At 40.7% G+C, this 18,074-nt stretch overlaps 19 non-coding genes across 19 annotated transcripts; 11 read left to right on the forward strand and 8 right to left on the reverse strand.

Annotated features, from left to right (window-relative positions):
* The first annotated feature begins 548 nt into the window (after positions 1–548).
* trnaf-gaa (transfer RNA phenylalanine (anticodon GAA)) lies at positions 549–621 on the forward strand. The gene has a single exon. It is a non-coding gene; the product is annotated as a tRNA-Phe (tRNA).
* A 1,704-nt stretch (positions 622–2,325) lies between these two features.
* On the forward strand, positions 2,326–2,532 carry LOC131736392 (small nucleolar RNA U3). Its single transcript, XR_009328109.1, has one exon. It is a non-coding gene; the product is annotated as a small nucleolar RNA U3 (small nucleolar RNA).
* Positions 2,533–3,913: 1,381 nt separating this feature from the next.
* trnaf-gaa (transfer RNA phenylalanine (anticodon GAA)) lies at positions 3,914–3,986 on the forward strand. The gene has a single exon. It is a non-coding gene; the product is annotated as a tRNA-Phe (tRNA).
* Positions 3,987–4,122: 136 nt separating this feature from the next.
* On the reverse strand, positions 4,123–4,196 carry trnan-guu (transfer RNA asparagine (anticodon GUU)). Its single transcript has one exon. It is a non-coding gene; the product is annotated as a tRNA-Asn (tRNA).
* A 936-nt stretch (positions 4,197–5,132) lies between these two features.
* On the reverse strand, positions 5,133–5,204 carry trnaw-cca (transfer RNA tryptophan (anticodon CCA)). The gene has a single exon. It is a non-coding gene; the product is annotated as a tRNA-Trp (tRNA).
* Positions 5,205–5,827: 623 nt separating this feature from the next.
* Positions 5,828–5,900, reverse strand: trnav-uac (transfer RNA valine (anticodon UAC)). Its single transcript has one exon. It is a non-coding gene; the product is annotated as a tRNA-Val (tRNA).
* Positions 5,901–6,900: 1,000 nt separating this feature from the next.
* Positions 6,901–7,107, forward strand: LOC131736393 (small nucleolar RNA U3). Its single transcript, XR_009328110.1, has one exon. It is a non-coding gene; the product is annotated as a small nucleolar RNA U3 (small nucleolar RNA).
* A 1,379-nt stretch (positions 7,108–8,486) lies between these two features.
* trnaf-gaa (transfer RNA phenylalanine (anticodon GAA)) lies at positions 8,487–8,559 on the forward strand. The gene has a single exon. It is a non-coding gene; the product is annotated as a tRNA-Phe (tRNA).
* Positions 8,560–8,695: 136 nt separating this feature from the next.
* Positions 8,696–8,769, reverse strand: trnan-guu (transfer RNA asparagine (anticodon GUU)). Its single transcript has one exon. It is a non-coding gene; the product is annotated as a tRNA-Asn (tRNA).
* Positions 8,770–9,706: 937 nt separating this feature from the next.
* On the reverse strand, positions 9,707–9,778 carry trnaw-cca (transfer RNA tryptophan (anticodon CCA)). The gene has a single exon. It is a non-coding gene; the product is annotated as a tRNA-Trp (tRNA).
* Positions 9,779–10,995: 1,217 nt separating this feature from the next.
* trnam-cau (transfer RNA methionine (anticodon CAU)) lies at positions 10,996–11,067 on the forward strand. Its single transcript has one exon. It is a non-coding gene; the product is annotated as a tRNA-Met (tRNA).
* Positions 11,068–11,477: 410 nt separating this feature from the next.
* LOC131736389 (small nucleolar RNA U3) lies at positions 11,478–11,684 on the forward strand. Its single transcript, XR_009328106.1, has one exon. It is a non-coding gene; the product is annotated as a small nucleolar RNA U3 (small nucleolar RNA).
* A 1,381-nt stretch (positions 11,685–13,065) lies between these two features.
* On the forward strand, positions 13,066–13,138 carry trnaf-gaa (transfer RNA phenylalanine (anticodon GAA)). Its single transcript has one exon. It is a non-coding gene; the product is annotated as a tRNA-Phe (tRNA).
* A 136-nt stretch (positions 13,139–13,274) lies between these two features.
* trnan-guu (transfer RNA asparagine (anticodon GUU)) lies at positions 13,275–13,348 on the reverse strand. The gene has a single exon. It is a non-coding gene; the product is annotated as a tRNA-Asn (tRNA).
* A 936-nt stretch (positions 13,349–14,284) lies between these two features.
* Positions 14,285–14,356, reverse strand: trnaw-cca (transfer RNA tryptophan (anticodon CCA)). Its single transcript has one exon. It is a non-coding gene; the product is annotated as a tRNA-Trp (tRNA).
* Positions 14,357–14,979: 623 nt separating this feature from the next.
* trnav-uac (transfer RNA valine (anticodon UAC)) lies at positions 14,980–15,052 on the reverse strand. The gene has a single exon. It is a non-coding gene; the product is annotated as a tRNA-Val (tRNA).
* A 518-nt stretch (positions 15,053–15,570) lies between these two features.
* trnam-cau (transfer RNA methionine (anticodon CAU)) lies at positions 15,571–15,642 on the forward strand. Its single transcript has one exon. It is a non-coding gene; the product is annotated as a tRNA-Met (tRNA).
* A 411-nt stretch (positions 15,643–16,053) lies between these two features.
* On the forward strand, positions 16,054–16,260 carry LOC131736390 (small nucleolar RNA U3). The gene has a single exon (XR_009328107.1). It is a non-coding gene; the product is annotated as a small nucleolar RNA U3 (small nucleolar RNA).
* Positions 16,261–17,641: 1,381 nt separating this feature from the next.
* Positions 17,642–17,714, forward strand: trnaf-gaa (transfer RNA phenylalanine (anticodon GAA)). Its single transcript has one exon. It is a non-coding gene; the product is annotated as a tRNA-Phe (tRNA).
* The last annotated feature ends 360 nt before the right edge of the window (positions 17,715–18,074 follow it).

Consider the following 18,074-nt stretch of genomic DNA (forward strand, 5'->3'; position numbering starts at 1 on the left):
AGCTGACACCCTGGGATCCTTCAAGAAGCTGCTTGATGAGAGTCTGGGATCAATAAGCTACTAACTACCAAACGAGCAAGATGGGCTGAATGGCCTCCTCTCGTTTGGAAACTTTCTTATGTTCTTATGTTCCTCTATCCTATTGTGCTTGTTAAGACATAGCGTGAATCTTGAAAACGTCTTGTTTGTTTAACAAAGCCAGCAGTCACTTTATTGATCACCCTGTGGATTAAACGCTATTGGAACACAGATGATTGTGTTGAAGATGTTAATAGACTTTCAATGTACGCGTTGTAGAGCTAAGCGTTTGTTGAGGCAGTTCAAGCGCTGCACATTCAGGCAGCCGGTTGCAGTCTTTACCTGTTTCCTAGATGTTTGCCATTTGGTCTTACTCTGGAAGGAGTAGAACAAAAGCTAAACCATTTGTTGAGAACCGCATTTGGGAGAAAACTTAAGTGTTTCAAAATGCATTTGTAAAGTGCATTTGTCTATTAGGTTGTTTAGGGTGTGACAAAAAGAATGCTATCTCGAAAACGCAGTCCTGTCAAGCCGAAATAGCTCAGTTGGGAGAGCGTTAGACTGAAGATCTAAAGGTCCCTGGTTCGATCCCGGGTTTCGGCAAGCACCAAGACATTTTGTTTTGTTTTATATTATTTTGAACTAAAAACAGAGCACATTTTTTTCTTCATTGTAATTGGAGGAAATAACAACGTACTAGTGCCATTTTCTAATGTGATTAAGAAATTCAAAAAGCATCGTCCCTGGGTGGGCTTGAACCACCAACCTTCCGGTTAACAGCCGAACGCGCTAACCGATTGCGCCACAGTGACCAACCTGCTCGACCGCTAAAGCATACGGGAGTGATTAGCAAGGCGAGATGCTGCAGAACCTGATCGAGGGAGCAGAACTCAGCCGAACCTGAAACCACAGCTAACAAGAAAGCAACACGGGGCAGGAAAGTCTATGTAATCCATTATGGCAGCACAACATACGTCATTTTGTTAGATAACACACTGGGGGTCCAACACAGCAGTGTGTGTAAATAGCTACAATGGAAACCAAATACTTACGGTTCAAATGAGAATCTTCATCAGATTTAAAGAACACATTTGACATACTTTACACTGCAAAGGAGGAAGGCAGGCAATGCAAATGAGGCGTGATCCATTGCTAAAAAAATACATGAAATCTCCCTTTGTGCTTCTCGGAAGACATACGACGGAGGGCGCACTTTTTCAGTTTGGGGAATGTTACAAATTAGCAGACTGTGCTTTAAAATACATATAGGGCGGGCTTCTCTGTTACAAAGAATTGTCACACTTTGTATTTCTCTCCATGATCCATTGGGACAGAATACGTAGATACATTAAAACTATTTGGAGAATGCGGGCATCGATCCCGCTACTTCTCGCTCCTTGTCTTGTGGCAGCGATTCTCATAGGCTACAATCGCTGCTTGATAAGAGCGATTCAGATTGTTCAATATTTTTTTTTTTATTATTGGCAATGTAGTTGCCATTTGCAAATTCAAAAATAAATTGAACAATCAAAAATGATAATACTTGCTTTTGTATCACACGACAATCTTAAGGTATGCTTTAACGGCTAGGCTGTCTCAAGTTAGTTTGTATTGTTAATACCATACCTCTGTTTGATCGCTATACAATCAATATGTTGTGTGGGCTAAACTGTATAAATAAACGCCCGGAAACATTGAAATCCAAACACGTTAAAAGATGAAATAGTGTGGAATTCGGCCCGGCCACTGCCGTGTGTCTGGTTAAAACGATGAGTTCAGTTTTTTTTTTTTCTTCCGCTTGGTAATTCAGTCTAGAGGCAACTGTAGCAGAGTGGCGCAGCGGAAGCGTGCTGGGCCCATAACCCAGAGGTCGATGGATCGAAACCATCCTCTGCTAGCCTGTTTTTCTTCTGTTAGCAAAGTAGTTTTTCTAAAATATAAACTGAACTGATTTGCAAATTCAAAAAATAAATTCATTAACAAAATAGAAAATATTTCGACTAGATGTATGCTTTCAATTTCTTCAAAAAGTAGTCTCAAGCTCGTTGATTCAGTCGCTTTAAAATCCACCTCTATGTCCCGCTGCAGCAGCGCTGTGTGCTGTGGCTCGAGCTTGTTTGACGAGACAGGCAATGCAAAAATGATAAAACTTGCTTTTGTATCACACGACAAACTTAACGTGTGCTTTAACGGCTTGGCTGTCTCAAGTTAGTTTGTATTGTTAATGTAACACCTCGTTTTTGCCCAGTCGTTGTATCACATGAATTGAGCTTGCTAGTTGGGGGTGACGGTCTGCCAATACAAGTTAAGACTATATTTGCAAGGATCATTTCTAGAGTGAAACATGTTTTGAAGGGATTGGTCTCGGTATCCCCCAGGAGGAGCGGGAGTCTTTTCTTCTCAGCAACGAGCTGACAATGAGTGTTGTTTTTGGGCACCTGCTCGCTGCTACTGATGACCACTCCAATCTTCAGTCGGTGGATTGTTGAAGGAAGGGGACACATTTTGAGTGCGTATCTCATACTGGTAGAAACGCGGAAAAAAGAAACCATCAAGCCTAAAATTGTTCAGTTGTTTAAATCAATAAGCACATTTCAAATGGATCATTGCTAATGTTAAAACAATTTAAGAACACTTTAAGTAGGGCTTGACTAATATAAAAATATAGGCATGTTATTTGCACTACGCAGGACTAGATTGAGCTTAAAAAAAGGCATTACATCTGAAAATAACTTGTGTTTACCCCCACTTACAAGGAAAGCGTCAAACTTTGTATTCGTCCTCGTAACAGTGTTAGAAAATGTAAACAGCAGTTGGAGAATGCCGAAGTCGATCATCCTAGCATGTTAAACGAGGGCATTTCTCATGTAAGCCACATCCAGTAATAGATCGTTTGTACTGTTCTCAATGGTCCGCATCCCAGCCTGAGACCACGATCCAATTGTAAAACTTTACAATGCATTAGTAAGACCTTACCTAGAATATTGTGATCAGTTCTGATCACCTCTCTACAAAAAGGATATTGCTGCTCTAGAAAGAGTGCAAAGAAGAGCAACCAGAAATATCCCAGGTTTAAAAGGCATGTTGTATGCAGACAGGCTAAAAGAACTGAATCTATTCAGTCTTGAACAAAAAAGACTACGCGGCGATCTGATTCAGACATTCAACATCCTAAAAGGTAGAGACAATGTCGACCCAGGGGACTTCTTTTTTGACATGAAAAAAGAAACAAGGACCAGCGGTCACAAATGGAGATTACATAAAGGGGCATTCAAAACAGAAAATAGGAGGCACTTTTTTACACAGAGAATTGTGAGGGTCTGGAACCAACTCCCCAGTAATGTTGAAGCTGACACCCTGGGATCCTTCAAGAAGCTGCTTGATGAGAGTCTGGGATCAATAAGCTACTAACTACCAAACGAGCAAGATGGGCTGAATGGCCTCCTCTCGTTTGGAAACTTTCTTATGTTCTTATGTTCCTCTATCCTATTGTGCTTGTTAAGACATAGCGTGAATCTTGAAAACGTCTTGTTTGTTTAACAAAGCCAGCAGTCACTTTATTGATCACCCTGTGGATTAAACGCTATTGGAACACAGATGATTGTGTTGAAGATGTTAATAGACTTTCAATGTACGCGTTGTAGAGCTAAGCGTTTGTTGAGGCAGTTCAAGCGCTGCACATTCAGGCAGCCGGTTGCAGTCTTTACCTGTTTCCTAGATGTTTGCCATTTGGTCTTACTCTGGAAGGAGTAGAACAAAAGCTAAACCATTTGTTGAGAACCGCATTTGGGAGAAAACTTAAGTGTTTCAAAATGCATTTGTAAAGTGCATTTGTCTATTAGGTTGTTTATGGTGTGACAAAAAGAATGCTATCTCGAAAACGCAGTCCTGTCAAGCCGAAATAGCTCAGTTGGGAGAGCGTTAGACTGAAGATCTAAAGGTCCCTGGTTCGATCCCGGGTTTCGGCAAGCACCAAGACATTTTGTTTTGTTTTATATTATTTTGAACTAAAAACAGAGCACATTTTTTTTCTTCATTGTAATTGGAGGAAATAACAACGTACTAGTGCCATTTTCTAATGTGATTAAGAAATTCAAAAAGCATCGTCCCTGGGTGGGCTTGAACCACCAACCTTCCGGTTAACAGCCGAACGCGCTAACCGATTGCGCCACAGAGACCAACCTGCTCGACCGCTAAAGCATACGGGAGTGATTAGCAAGGCGAGATGCTGCAGAACCTGATCGAGGGAGCAGAACTCAGCCGAACCTGAAACCACAGCTAACAAGAAAGCAACACGGGGCAGGAAAGTCTATGTAATCCATTATGGCAGCACAACATACGTCATTTTGTTAGATAACACACTGGGGGTCCAACACAGCAGTGTGTGTAAATAGCTACAATGGAAACCAAATACTTACGGTTCAAATGAGAATCTTCATCAGATTTAAAGAACACATTTGACATACTTTACACTGCAAAGGAGGAAGGCAGGCAATGCAAATGAGGCGTGATCCATTGCTAAAAAAATACATTAAATCTCCCTTTGTGCTTCTCGGAAGACATACGACGGAGGGCGCACTTTTTCAGTTTGGGGAATGTTACAAATTAGCAGACTGTGCTTTAAAATACATATAGGGCGGGCTTCTCTGTTACAAAGAATTGTCACACTTTGTATTTCTCTCCATGATCCATTGGGACAGAATACGTAGATACATTAAAACTATTTGGAGAATGCGGGCATCGATCCCGCTACTTCTCGCTCCTTGTCTTGTGGCAGCGATTCTCATAGGCTACAATCGCTGCTTGATAAGAGCGATTCAGATTGTTCAATATTTTTTTTTTTATTATTGGCAATGTAGTTGCCATTTGCAAATTCAAAAATAAATTGAACAATCAAAAATGATAATACTTGCTTTTGTATCACACGACAATCTTAAGGTATGCTTTAACGGCTAGGCTGTCTCAAGTTAGTTTGTATTGTTAATACCATACCTCTGTTTGATCGCTATACAATCAATATGTTGTGTAGGCTAAATTGTATAAATAAACGCCCGGAAACATTCAAATCCAATCACGTTAAAAGATGAAATAGTGTGGAATAGAAACAAAGAATTTGACCTCGACGTGATTTGAACACGTAACCTTCTGATCTGGAGTCAGAGGCGCTACCGTTGCGCCACGAAGTCCTGGGAATTTTTGTCCTTGTTATGGAATGCTAGAGTGCACAGCAAGCATGCCAAACGCATGGTAATGCCGACGCTCATACTAGGAAAACATTCAAGCGTCATGGGAAACAGCCGTCAATAGGTGTTCGTAGCCAGCAGGGCTATGAAGCTGTCGGAAGTGTGTTTGATTCTCAGCTTTAAAAGTAAAGAAAACATAAAACAGTGCGATTTGCATTTATAATGTTCATTAATTGAAACGTAGGCATAAACACAGTTGTACTGGCTGGGAATCGTTTCGGTTCAAATTCTTGGAAAGCAGCTATGCTGAGCAATATATCACCAACGGGGGAAAGCTGGCAGTACTGAGTGACACAGAAGAAGGATTCTCTCAGCGCGTCTCCTCTGAATGCGCACTGGCACAAAGAGGCTTTGCTCATCTAATGACGTGGCGGAATGCAATAATGTATTGGGTTAATTTATCAACAAAAGAAACATAAATAAAAGTGTATGTAATTATTTGTGAATAAACTGTCTTGCTTATACGATGGGAGACCAGGACCTTACACCCGCAATTTAATGATCGGCCAACCCCAGAGAGACTTTGTCTTGACCAGGGATTAATATAATTTAAAAACATGCGGCAATGGTTCCACAGGGGATAGAACCCAGGGCCTTCTGCGTGTAAAGCAGACGTGATAATCACTACACTATGGAACCTAGGCAGGACTGTGTCGGTGCTCCTACATTATTGTCTACATGCATCTCAAATAATTACAATGTCATTTATCAGACCCTTCGGCGTTGTCTTTAAAAATTAAACTTCCCAGACCGAACGCAGGCTAACATTAAATCAATGAATCTTAAATATTTTCTATAGCGCCCCATATGCGATTCACAAATTCTACTTAAAAACAAGACAATATCTCATTGTAAGCCTGGTCGAACAAAAGAAGTCTTCAGTGTAATTTTAAACAAAGAGTGCTTTCCATGATTTACGATGCTTTAGAGAGACGGAATATTGGAATTGGCAGCCGAAACTGGGGGATAAAACTGCCCGTGATCAAAGTGGGCAGAAAAGCTGCATACTTTCCATAAGGTATTTTGGAGAAAAGAAAACGGATCTCTGATTTGCAACGTTTCTATGGTTCGGCCCGGCCACTGCCGTGTGTCTGGTTAAAACGATGAGTTCAGTTTTTTTTTTCTTCCGCTTGGTAATTCAGTCTTGAGGCAACTGTAGCAGAGTGGCGCAGCGGAAGCGTGCTGGGCCCATAACCCAGAGGTCGATGGATCGAAACCATCCTCTGCTAGCCTGTTTTTCTTCTGTTAGCAAAGTAGTTTTTCTAAAATATAAACTGAACTGATTTGCAAATTCAAAAAATAAATTCATTAACAAAATAGAAAATATTTCGACTAGATGTATGCTTTCAATTTCTTCAAAAAGTAGTCTCAAGCTCGTTGATTCAGTCGCTTTAAAATCCACCTCTATGTCCCGCTGCAGCAGCGCTGTGTGCTGTGGCTCGAGCTTGTTTGACGAGACAGGCAATGCAAAAATGATAAAACTTGCTTTTGTATCACACGACAAACTTAACGTGTGCTTTAACGGCTTGGCTGTCTCAAGTTAGTTTGTATTGTTAATGTAACACCTCGTTTTTGCCCAGTCGTTGTATCACATGAATTGAGCTTGCTAGTTGGGGGTGACGGTCTGCCAATACAAGTTAAGACTATATTTGCAAGGATCATTTCTAGAGTGAAACATGTTTTGAAGGGATTGGTCTCGGTATCCCCCAGGAGGAGCGGGAGTCTTTTCTTCTCAGCAACGAGCTGACAATGAGTGTTGTTTTTGGGCACCTGCTCGCTGCTACTGATGACCACTCCAATCTTCAGTCGGTGGATTGTTGAAGGAAGGGGACACATTTTGAGTGCGTATCTCATACTGGTAGAAACGCGGAAAAAAGAAACCATCAAGCCTAAAATTGTTCAGTTGTTTAAATCAATAAGCACATTTCAAATGGATCATTGCTAATGTTAAAACAATTTAAGAACACTTTAAGTAGGGCTTGACTAATATAAAAATATAGGCATGTTATTTGCACTACGCAGGACTAGATTGAGCTTAAAAAAAGGCATTACATCTGAAAATAACTTGTGTTTACCCCCACTTACAAGGAAAGCGTCAAACTTTGTATTCGTCCTCGTAACAGTGTTAGAAAATGTAAACAGCAGTTGGAGAATGCCGAAGTCGATCATCCTAGCATGTTAAACGAGGGCATTTCTCATGTAAGCCACATCCAGTAATAGATCGTTTGTACTGTTCTCAATGGTCCGCATCCCAGCCTGAGACCACGATCCAATTGTAAAACTTTACAATGCATTAGTAAGACCTTACCTAGAATATTGTGATCAGTTCTGATCACCTCTCTACAAAAAGGATATTGCTGCTCTAGAAAGAGTGCAAAGAAGAGCAACCAGAAATATCCCAGGTTTAAAAGGCATGTTGTATGCAGACAGGCTAAAAGAACTGAATCTATTCAGTCTTGAACAAAAAAGACTACGCGGCGATCTGATTCAGACATTCAACATCCTAAAAGGTAGAGACAATGTCGACCCAGGGGACTTCTTTTTTGACATGAAAAAAGAAACAAGGACCAGCGGTCACAAATGGAGATTACATAAAGGGGCATTCAAAACAGAAAATAGGAGGCACTTTTTTACACAGAGAATTGTGAGGGTCTGGAACCAACTCCCCAGTAATGTTGAAGCTGACACCCTGGGATCCTTCAAGAAGCTGCTTGATGAGAGTCTGGGATCAATAAGCTACTAACTACCAAACGAGCAAGATGGGCTGAATGGCCTCCTCTCGTTTGGAAACTTTCTTATGTTCTTATGTTCCTCTATCCTATTATGCTTGTTAAGACATAGCGTGAATCTTGAAAACGTCTTGTTTGTTTAACAAAGCCAGCAGTCACTTTATTGATCACCCTGTGGATTAAACGCTATTGGAACACAGATGATTGTGTTGAAGATGTTAATAGACTTTCAATGTACGCGTTGTAGAGCTAAGCGTTTGTTGAGGCAGTTCAAGCGCTGCACATTCAGGCAGCCGGTTGCAGTCTTTACCTGTTTCCTAGATGTTTGCCATTTGGTCTTACTCTGGAAGGAGTAGAACAAAAGCTAAACCATTTGTTGAGAACCGCATTTGGGAGAAAACGTGTGTTTCAAAATGCATTTGTAAAGTGCATTTGTCTATTAGGTTGTTTAGGGTGTGACAAAAAGAATGCTATCTCGAAAACGCAGTCCTGTCAAGCCGAAATAGCTCAGTTGGGAGAGCGTTAGACTGAAGATCTAAAGGTCCCTGGTTCGATCCCGGGTTTCGGCAAGCACCAAGACATTTTGTTTTGTTTTATATTATTTTGAACTAAAAACAGAGCACATTTTTTTTCTTCATTGTAATTGGAGGAAATAACAACGTACTAGTGCCATTTTCTAATGTGATTAAGAAATTCAAAAAGCATCGTCCCTGGGTGGGCTTGAACCACCAACCTTCCGGTTAACAGCCGAACGCGCTAACCGATTGCGCCACAGAGACCAACCTGCTCGACCGCTAAAGCATACGGGAGTGATTAGCAAGGCGAGATGCTGCAGAACCTGATCGAGGGAGCAGAACTCAGCCGAACCTGAAACCACAGCTAACAAGAAAGCAACACGGGGCAGGAAAGTCTATGTAATCCATTATGGCAGCACAACATACGTCATTTTGTTAGATAACACACTGGGGGTCCAACACAGCAGTGTGTGTAAATAGCTACAATGGAAACCAAATACTTACGGTTCAAATGAGAATCTTCATCAGATTTAAAGAACACATTTGACATACTTTACACTGCAAAGGAGGAAGGCAGGCAATGCAAATGAGGCGTGATCCATTGCTAAAAAAATACATGAAATCTCCCTTTGTGCTTCTCGGAAGACATACGACGGAGGGCGCACTTTTTCAGTTTGGGGAATGTTACAAATTAGCAGACTGTGCTTTAAAATACATATAGGGCGGGCTTCTCTGTTACAAAGAATTGTCACACTTTGTATTTCTCTCCATGATCCATTGGGACAGAATACGTAGATACATTAAAACTATTTGGAGAATGCGGGCATCGATCCCGCTACTTCTCGCTCCTTGTCTTGTGGCAGCGATTCTCATAGGCTACAATCGCTGCTTGATAAGAGCGATTCAGATTGTTCAATTTTTTTTTTTTTTTTTATTGGCAATGTAGTTGCCATTTGCAAATTCAAAAATAAATTGAACAATCAAAAATGATAATACTTGCTTTTGTATCACACGACAATCTTAAGGTATGCTTTAACGGCTAGGCTGTCTCAAGTTAGTTTGTATTGTTAATACCATACCTCTGTTTGATCGCTATACAATCAATATGTTGTGTAGGCTAAACTGTATAAATAAACGCCCGGAAACATTGAAATCCAAACACGTTAAAAGATGAAATAGTGTGGAATAGAAACAAAGAACTTGACCTCGACGTGATTTGAACACGTAACCTTCTGATCTGGAGTCAGAGGCGCTACCGTTGCGCCACGAAGTCCTGGGAATTTTCGTCCTTGTTATGGAATGCTAGAGTGCACAGCAAGCATGCCAAACGCATGGTAATGCCGACGCTCATACTAGGAAAACATTCAAGCGTCATGGGAAACAGCCGTCAATAGGTGTTCGTAGCCAGCAGGGCTATGAAGCTGTCGGAAGTGTGTTTGATTCTCAGCTTTAAAAGTAAAGAAAACATAAAACAATGCGATTTGCTTTTATAATGTTCATTAATTGAAACGTAGGCATAAACACAGTTGTACTGGCTGGGAATCGTTTCGGTTCAAATTCTTGGAAAGCAGCTATGCTGAGCAATATATCACCAACGGGGGAAAGCTGGCAGTACTGAGTGACACAGAAGAAGGATTCTCTCAGCGCGTCTCCTCTGAATGCGCACTGGCACAAAGAGGCTTTGCTCATCTAATGACGTGGCGGAATGCAATAATGTATTGGGTTAATTTATCAACAAAAGAAACATAAATAAAAGTGTATGTAATTATTTGTGAATAAACTGTCTTGCTTATACGATGGGAGACCAGGACCTTACACCCGCAATTTAATGATCGGCCAACCCCAGAGAGACTTTGTCTTGACCAGGGATTAATATAATTTAAAAACATGCGGCAATGGTTCCACAGGGGATATAACCCAGGGCCTTCTGCGTGTAAAGCAGACGTGATAATCACTACACTATGGAACCTAGGCAGGACTGTGTCGGTGCTCCTACATTATTGTCTACATGCATCTCAAATAATTACAATGTCATTTATCAGACCCTTCGGCGTTGTCTTTAAAAATTAAACTTCCCAGACCGAACGCAGGCTAACATTAAATCAATGAATCTTAAATATTTTCTATAGCGCCCCATATGCGATTCACAAATTCTACTTAAAAACAAGACAATATCTCATTGTAAGCCTGGTCGAACAAAAGAAGTCTTCAGTGTAATTTTAAACAAAGAGTGCTTTCCACGATTTACGATGCTTTAGAGAGACGGAATATTGGAATTGGCAGCCGAAACTGGGGGATAAAACTGCCCGTGATCAAAGTGGGCAGAAAAGCTGCATACTTTCCATAAGGTATTTTGGAGAAAAGAAAACGGATCTCTCTGATTTGCAACGTTTCTATGGTTCGGCCCGGCCACTGCCGTGTGTCTGGTTAAAACGATGAGTTCAGTTTTTTTTTTTCTTCCGCTTGGTAATTCAGTCTTGAGGCAACTGTAGCAGAGTGGCGCAGCGGAAGCGTGCTGGGCCCATAACCCAGAGGTCGATGGATCGAAACCATCCTCTGCTAGCCTGTTTTTCTTCTGTTAGCAAAGTAGTTTTTCTAAAATATAAACTGAACTGATTTGCAAATTCAAAAAATAAATTCATTAACAAAATAGAAAATATTTCGACTAGATGTATGCTTTCAATTTCTTCAAAAAGTAGTCTCAAGCTCGTTGATTCAGTCGCTTTAAAATCCACCTCTATGTCCCGCTGCAGCAGCGCTGTGTGCTGTGGCTCGAGCTTGTTTGACGAGACAGGCAATGCAAAAATGATAAAACTTGCTTTTGTATCACACGACAAACTTAACGTGTGCTTTAACGGCTTGGCTGTCTCAAGTTAGTTTGTATTGTTAATGTAACACCTCGTTTTTGCCCAGTCGTTGTATCACATGAATTGAGCTTGCTAGTTGGGGGTGACGGTCTGCCAATACAAGTTAAGACTATATTTGCAAGGATCATTTCTAGAGTGAAACATGTTTTGAAGGGATTGGTCTCGGTATCCCCCAGGAGGAGCGGGAGTCTTTTCTTCTCAGCAACGAGCTGACAATGAGTGTTGTTTTTGGGCACCTGCTCGCTGCTACTGATGACCACTCCAATCTTCAGTCGGTGGATTGTTGAAGGAAGGGGACACATTTTGAGTGCGTATCTCATACTGGTAGAAACGCGGAAAAAAGAAACCATCAAGCCTAAAATTGTTCAGTTGTTTAAATCAATAAGCACATTTCAAATAGATCATTGCTAATGTTAAAACAATTTAAGAACACTTTAAGTAGGGCTTGACTAATATAAAAATATAGGCATGTTATTTGCACTACGCAGGACTAGATTGAGCTTAAAAAAAGGCATTACATCTGAAAATAACTTGTGTTTACCCCCACTTACAAGGAAAGCGTCAAACTTTGTATTCGTCCTCGTAACAGTGTTAGAAAATGTAAACAGCAGTTGGAGAATGCCGAAGTCGATCATCCTAGCATGTTAAACGAGGGCATTTCTCATGTAAGCCACATCCAGTAATAGATCGTTTGTACTGTTCTCAATGGTCCGCATCCCAGCCTGAGACCACGATCCAATTGTAAAACTTTACAATGCATTAGTAAGACCTTACCTAGAATATTGTGATCAGTTCTGATCACCTCTCTACAAAAAGGATATTGCTGCTCTAGAAAGAGTGCAAAGAAGAGCAACCAGAAATATCCCAGGTTTAAAAGGCATGTTGTATGCAGACAGGCTAAAAGAACTGAATCTATTCAGTCTTGAACAAAAAAGACTACGCGGCGATCTGATTCAGACATTCAACATCCTAAAAGGTAGAGACAATGTCGACCCAGGGGACTTCTTTTTTGACATGAAAAAAGAAACAAGGACCAGCGGTCACAAATGGAGATTACATAAAGGGGCATTCAAAACAGAAAATAGGAGGCACTTTTTTACACAGAGAATTGTGAGGTTCTGGAACCAACTCCCCAGTAATGTTGAAGCTGACACCCTGGGATCCTTCAAGAAGCTGCTTGATGAGAGTCTGGGATCAATAAGCTACTAACTACCAAACGAGCAAGATGGGCTGAATGGCCTCCTCTCGTTTGGAAACTTTCTTATGTTCTTATGTTCCTCTATCCTATTGTGCTTGTTAAGACATAGCGTGAATCTTGAAAACGTCTTGTTTGTTTAACAAAGCCAGCAGTCACTTTATTGATCACCCTGTGGATTAAACGCTATTGGAACACAGATGATTGTGTTGAAGATGTTAATAGACTTTCAATGTACGCGTTGTAGAGCTAAGCGTTTGTTGAGGCAGTTCAAGCGCTGCACATTCAGGCAGCCGGTTGCAGTCTTTACCTGTTTCCTAGATGTTTGCCATTTGGTCTTACTCTGGAAGGAGTAGAACAAAAGCTAAACCATTTGTTGAGAACCGCATTTGGGAGAAAACTTAAGTGTTTCAAAATGCATTTGTAAAGTGCATTTGTCTATTAGGTTGTTTATGGTGTGACAAAAAGAATGCTATCTCGAAAACGCAGTCCTGTCAAGCCGAAATAGCTCAGTTGGGAGAGCGTTAGACTGAAGATCTAAAGGTCCCTGGTTCGATCCCGGGTTTCGGCAAGCACCAAGACATTTTGTTTTGTTTTATATTATTTTGAACTAAAAACAGAGCACATTTTTTTTCTTCATTGTAATTGGAGGAAATAACAACGTACTAGTGCCATTTTCTAATGTGATTAAGAAATTCAAAAAGCATCGTCCCTGGGTGGGCTTGAACCACCAACCTTCCGGTTAACAGCCGAACGCGCTAACCGATTGCGCCACAGAGACCAACCTGCTCGACCGCTAAAGCATACGGGAGTGATTAGCAAGGCGAGATGCTGCAGAACCTGATCGAGGGAGCAGAACTCAGCCGAACCTGAAACCACAGCTAACAAGAAAGCAACACGGGGCAGGAAAGTCTATGTAATCCATTATGGCAGCACAACATACGTCATTTTGTTAGATAACACACTGGGGGTCCAACACAGCAGTGTGTGTAAATAGCTACAATGGAAACCAAATACTTACGGTTCAAATGAGAATCTTCATCAGATTTAAAGAACACATTTGACATACTTTACACTGCAAAGGAGGAAGGCAGGCAATGCAAATGAGGCGTGATCCATTGCTAAAAAAATACATGAAATCTCCCTTTGTGCTTCTCGGAAGACATACGACGGAGGGCGCACTTTTTCAGTTTGGGGAATGTTACAAATTAGCAGACTGTGCTTTAAAATACATATAGGGCGGGCTTCTCTGTTACAAAGAATTGTCACACTTTGTATTTCTCTCCATGATCCATTGGGACAGAATACGTAGATACATTAAAACTATTTGGAGAATGCGGGCATCGATCCCGCTACTTCTCGCTCCTTGTCTTGTGGCAGCGATTCTCATAGGCTACAATCGCTGCTTGATAAGAGCGATTCAGATTGTTCAATATTTTTTTTTTTATTATTGGCAATGTAGTTGCCATTTGCAAATTCAAAAATAAATTGAACAATCAAAAATGATAATACTTGCTTTTGTATCACACGACAATCTTAAGGTATGCTTTAACGGCTAGGCGGTCTCAAGTTAGTTTGTATTGTTAATACCATACCTCTGTTTGATCGCTATACAATCAATATGTTGTGTAGGCTAAATTGTATAAATAAACGCCCGGAAACATTCAAATCCAAACACGTTAAAAGATGAAATAGTGTGGAATAGAAACAAAGAATTTGACCTCGACGTGATTTGAACACGTAACCTTCTGATCTGGAGTCAGAGGCGCTACCGTTGCGCCACGAAGTCCTGGGAATTTTTGTCCTTGTTATGGAATGCTAGAGTGCACAGCAAGCATGCCAAACGCATGGTAATGCCGACGCTCATACTAGGAAAACATTCAAGCGTCATGGGAAACAGCCGTCAATAGGTGTTCGTAGCCAGCAGGGCTATGAAGCTGTCGGAAGTGTGTTTGATTCTCAGCTTTAAAAGTAAAGAAAACATAAAACAGTGCGATTTGCATTTATAATGTTCATTAATTGAAACGTAGGCATAAACACAGTTGTACTGGCTGGGAATCGTTTCGGTTCAAATTCTTGGAAAGCAGCTATGCTGAGCAATATATCACCAACGGGGGAAAGCTGGCAGTACTGAGTGACACAGAAGAAGGATTCTCTCAGCGCGTCTCCTCTGAATGCGCACTGGCACAAAGAGGCTTTGCTCATCTAATGACGTGGCGGAATGCAATAATGTATTGGGTTAATTTATCAACAAAAGAAACATAAATAAAAGTGTATGTAATTAATTTGTGAATAAACTGTCTTGCTTATACGATGGGAGACCAGGACCTTACACCCGCAATTTAATGATCGGCCAACCCCAGAGAGACTTTGTCTTGACCAGGGATTAATATAATTTAAAAACATGCGCAATGGTTCCACAGGGGATAGAACCCAGGGCCTTCTGCGTGTAAAGCAGACGTGATAATCACTACACTATGGAACCTAGGCAGGACTGTGTCGGTGCTCCTACATTATTGTCTACATGCATCTCAAATAATTACAATGTCATTTATCAGACCCTTCGGCGTTGTCTTTAAAAATTAAACTTCCCAGACCGAACGCAGGCTAACATTAAATCAATGAATCTTAAATATTTTCTATAGCGCCCCATATGCGATTCACAAATTCTACTTAAAAACAAGACAATATCTCATTGTAAGCCTGGTCGAACAAAAGAAGTCTTCAGTGTAATTTTAAACAAAGAGTGCTTTCCACGATTTACGATGCTTTAGAGAGACGGAATATTGGAATTGGCAGCCGAAACTGGGGGATAAAACTGCCCGTGATCAAAGTGGGCAGAAAAGCTGCATACTTTCCATAAGGTATTTTGGAGAAAAGAAAACGGATCTCTGATTTGCAACGTTTCTATGGTTCGGCCCGGCCACTGCCGTGTGTCTGGTTAAAACGATGAGTTCAGTTTTTTTTTTCTTCCGCTTGGTAATTCAGTCTTGAGGCAACTGTAGCAGAGTGGCGCAGCGGAAGCGTGCTGGGCCCATAACCCAGAGGTCGATGGATCGAAACCATCCTCTGCTAGCCTGTTTTTCTTCTGTTAGCAAAGTAGTTTTTCTAAAATATAAACTGAACTGATTTGCAAATTCAAAAAATAAATTCATTAACAAAATAGAAAATATTTCGACTAGATGTATGCTTTCAATTTCTTCAAAAAGTAGTCTCCAAGCTCGTTGATTCAGTCGCTTTAAAATCCACCTCTATGTCCCGCTGCAGCAGCGCTGTGTGCTGTGGCTCGAGCTTGTTTGACGAGACAGGCAATGCAAAAATGATAAAACTTGCTTTTGTATCACACGACAAACTTAACGTGTGCTTTAACGGCTTGGCTGTCTCAAGTTAGTTTGTATTGTTAATGTAACACCTCGTTTTTGCCCAGTCGTTGTATCACATGAATTGAGCTTGCTAGTTGGGGGTGACGGTCTGCCAATACAAGTTAAGACTATATTTGCAAGGATCATTTCTAGAGTGAAACATGTTTTGAAGGGATTGGTCTCGGTATCCCCCAGGAGGAGCGGGAGTCTTTTCTTCTCAGCAACGAGCTGACAATGAGTGTTGTTTTTGGGCACCTGCTCGCTGCTACTGATGACCACTCCAATCTTCAGTCGGTGGATTGTTGAAGGAAGGGGACACATTTTGAGTGCGTATCTCATACTGGTAGAAACGCGGAAAAAAGAAACCATCAAGCCTAAAATTGTTCAGTTGTTTAAATCAATAAGCACATTTCAAATGGATCATTGCTAATGTTAAAACAATTTAAGAACACTTTAAGTAGGGCTTGACTAATATAAAAATATAGGCATGTTATTTGCACTACGCAGGACTAGATTGAGCTTAAAAAAAGGCATTACATCTGAAAATAACTTGTGTTTACCCCCACTTACAAGGAAAGCGTCAAACTTTGTATTCGTCCTCGTAACAGTGTTAGAAAATGTAAACAGCAGTTGGAGAATGCCGAAGTCGATCATCCTAGCATGTTAAACGAGGGCATTTCTCATGTAAGCCACATCCAGTAATAGATCGTTTGTACTGTTCTCAATGGTCCGCATCCCAGCCTGAGACCACGATCCAATTGTAAAACTTTACAATGCATTAGTAAGACCTTACCTAGAATATTGTGATCAGTTCTGATCACCTCTCTACAAAAAGGATATTGCTGCTCTAGAAAGAGTGCAAAGAAGAGCAACCAGAAATATCCCAGGTTTAAAAGGCATGTTGTATGCAGACAGGCTAAAAGAACTGAATCTATTCAGTCTTGAACAAAAAAGACTACGCGGCGATCTGATTCAGACATTCAACATCCTAAAAGGTAGAGACAATGTCGACCCAGGGGACTTCTTTTTTGACATGAAAAAAGAAACAAGGACCAGCGGTCACAAATGGAGATTACATAAAGGGGCATTCAAAACAGAAAATAGGAGGCACTTTTTTACACAGAGAATTGTGAGGGTCTGGAACCAACTCCCCAGTAATGTTGAAGCTGACACCCTGGGATCCTTCAAGAAGCTGCTTGATGAGAGTCTGGGATCAATAAGCTACTAACTACCAAACGAGCAAGATGGGCTGAATGGCCTCCTCTCGTTTGGAAACTTTCTTATGTTCTTATGTTCCTCTATCCTATTGTGCTTGTTAAGACATAGCGTGAATCTTGAAAACGTCTTGTTTGTTTAACAAAGCCAGCAGTCACTTTATTGATCACCCTGTGGATTAAACGCTATTGGAACACAGATGATTGTGTTGAAGATGTTAATAGACTTTCAATGTACGCGTTGTAGAGCTAAGCGTTTGTTGAGGCAGTTCAAGCGCTGCACATTCAGGCAGCCGGTTGCAGTCTTTACCTGTTTCCTAGATGTTTGCCATTTGGTCTTACTCTGGAAGGAGTAGAACAAAAGCTAAACCATTTGTTGAGAACCGCATTTGGGAGAAAACGTGTGTGTTTCAAAATGCATTTGTAAAGTGCATTTGTCTATTAGGTTGTTTAGGGTGTGACAAAAAGAATGCTATCTCGAAAACGCAGTCCTGTCAAGCCGAAATAGCTCAGTTGGGAGAGCGTTAGACTGAAGATCTAAAGGTCCCTGGTTCGATCCCGGGTTTCGGCAAGCACCAAGACATTTTGTTTTGTTTTATATTATTTTGAACTAAAAACAGAGCACATTTTTTTCTTCATTGTAATTGGAGGAAATAACAACGTACTATAGTGCCATTTTCTAATGTGATTAAGAAATTCAAAAGTCTCAGTAATATGTTATTTGGAATATGAAAACAATCTTAATTTAAATAACACATGTTTCGACTCAAAATGTTTTTCAGTGACTTCAACAAGTAGTCTGTTTACAACAAAAATGCAATCTGTGTTAGGAACTCTATTTTAGTCCGATTTAAAAAGCAAATTAATATGATATTGAATGCTAACAAAATTTTGGTATCAGCTGTTAATTTCCTTGAACAATCTTTTATAG

The sequence above is a fragment of the Acipenser ruthenus genome, unplaced genomic scaffold (genome assembly GCF_902713425.1).
Source record: "Acipenser ruthenus unplaced genomic scaffold, fAciRut3.2 maternal haplotype, whole genome shotgun sequence".
Lineage (NCBI taxonomy): Eukaryota > Metazoa > Chordata > Actinopteri > Acipenseriformes > Acipenseridae > Acipenser > Acipenser ruthenus.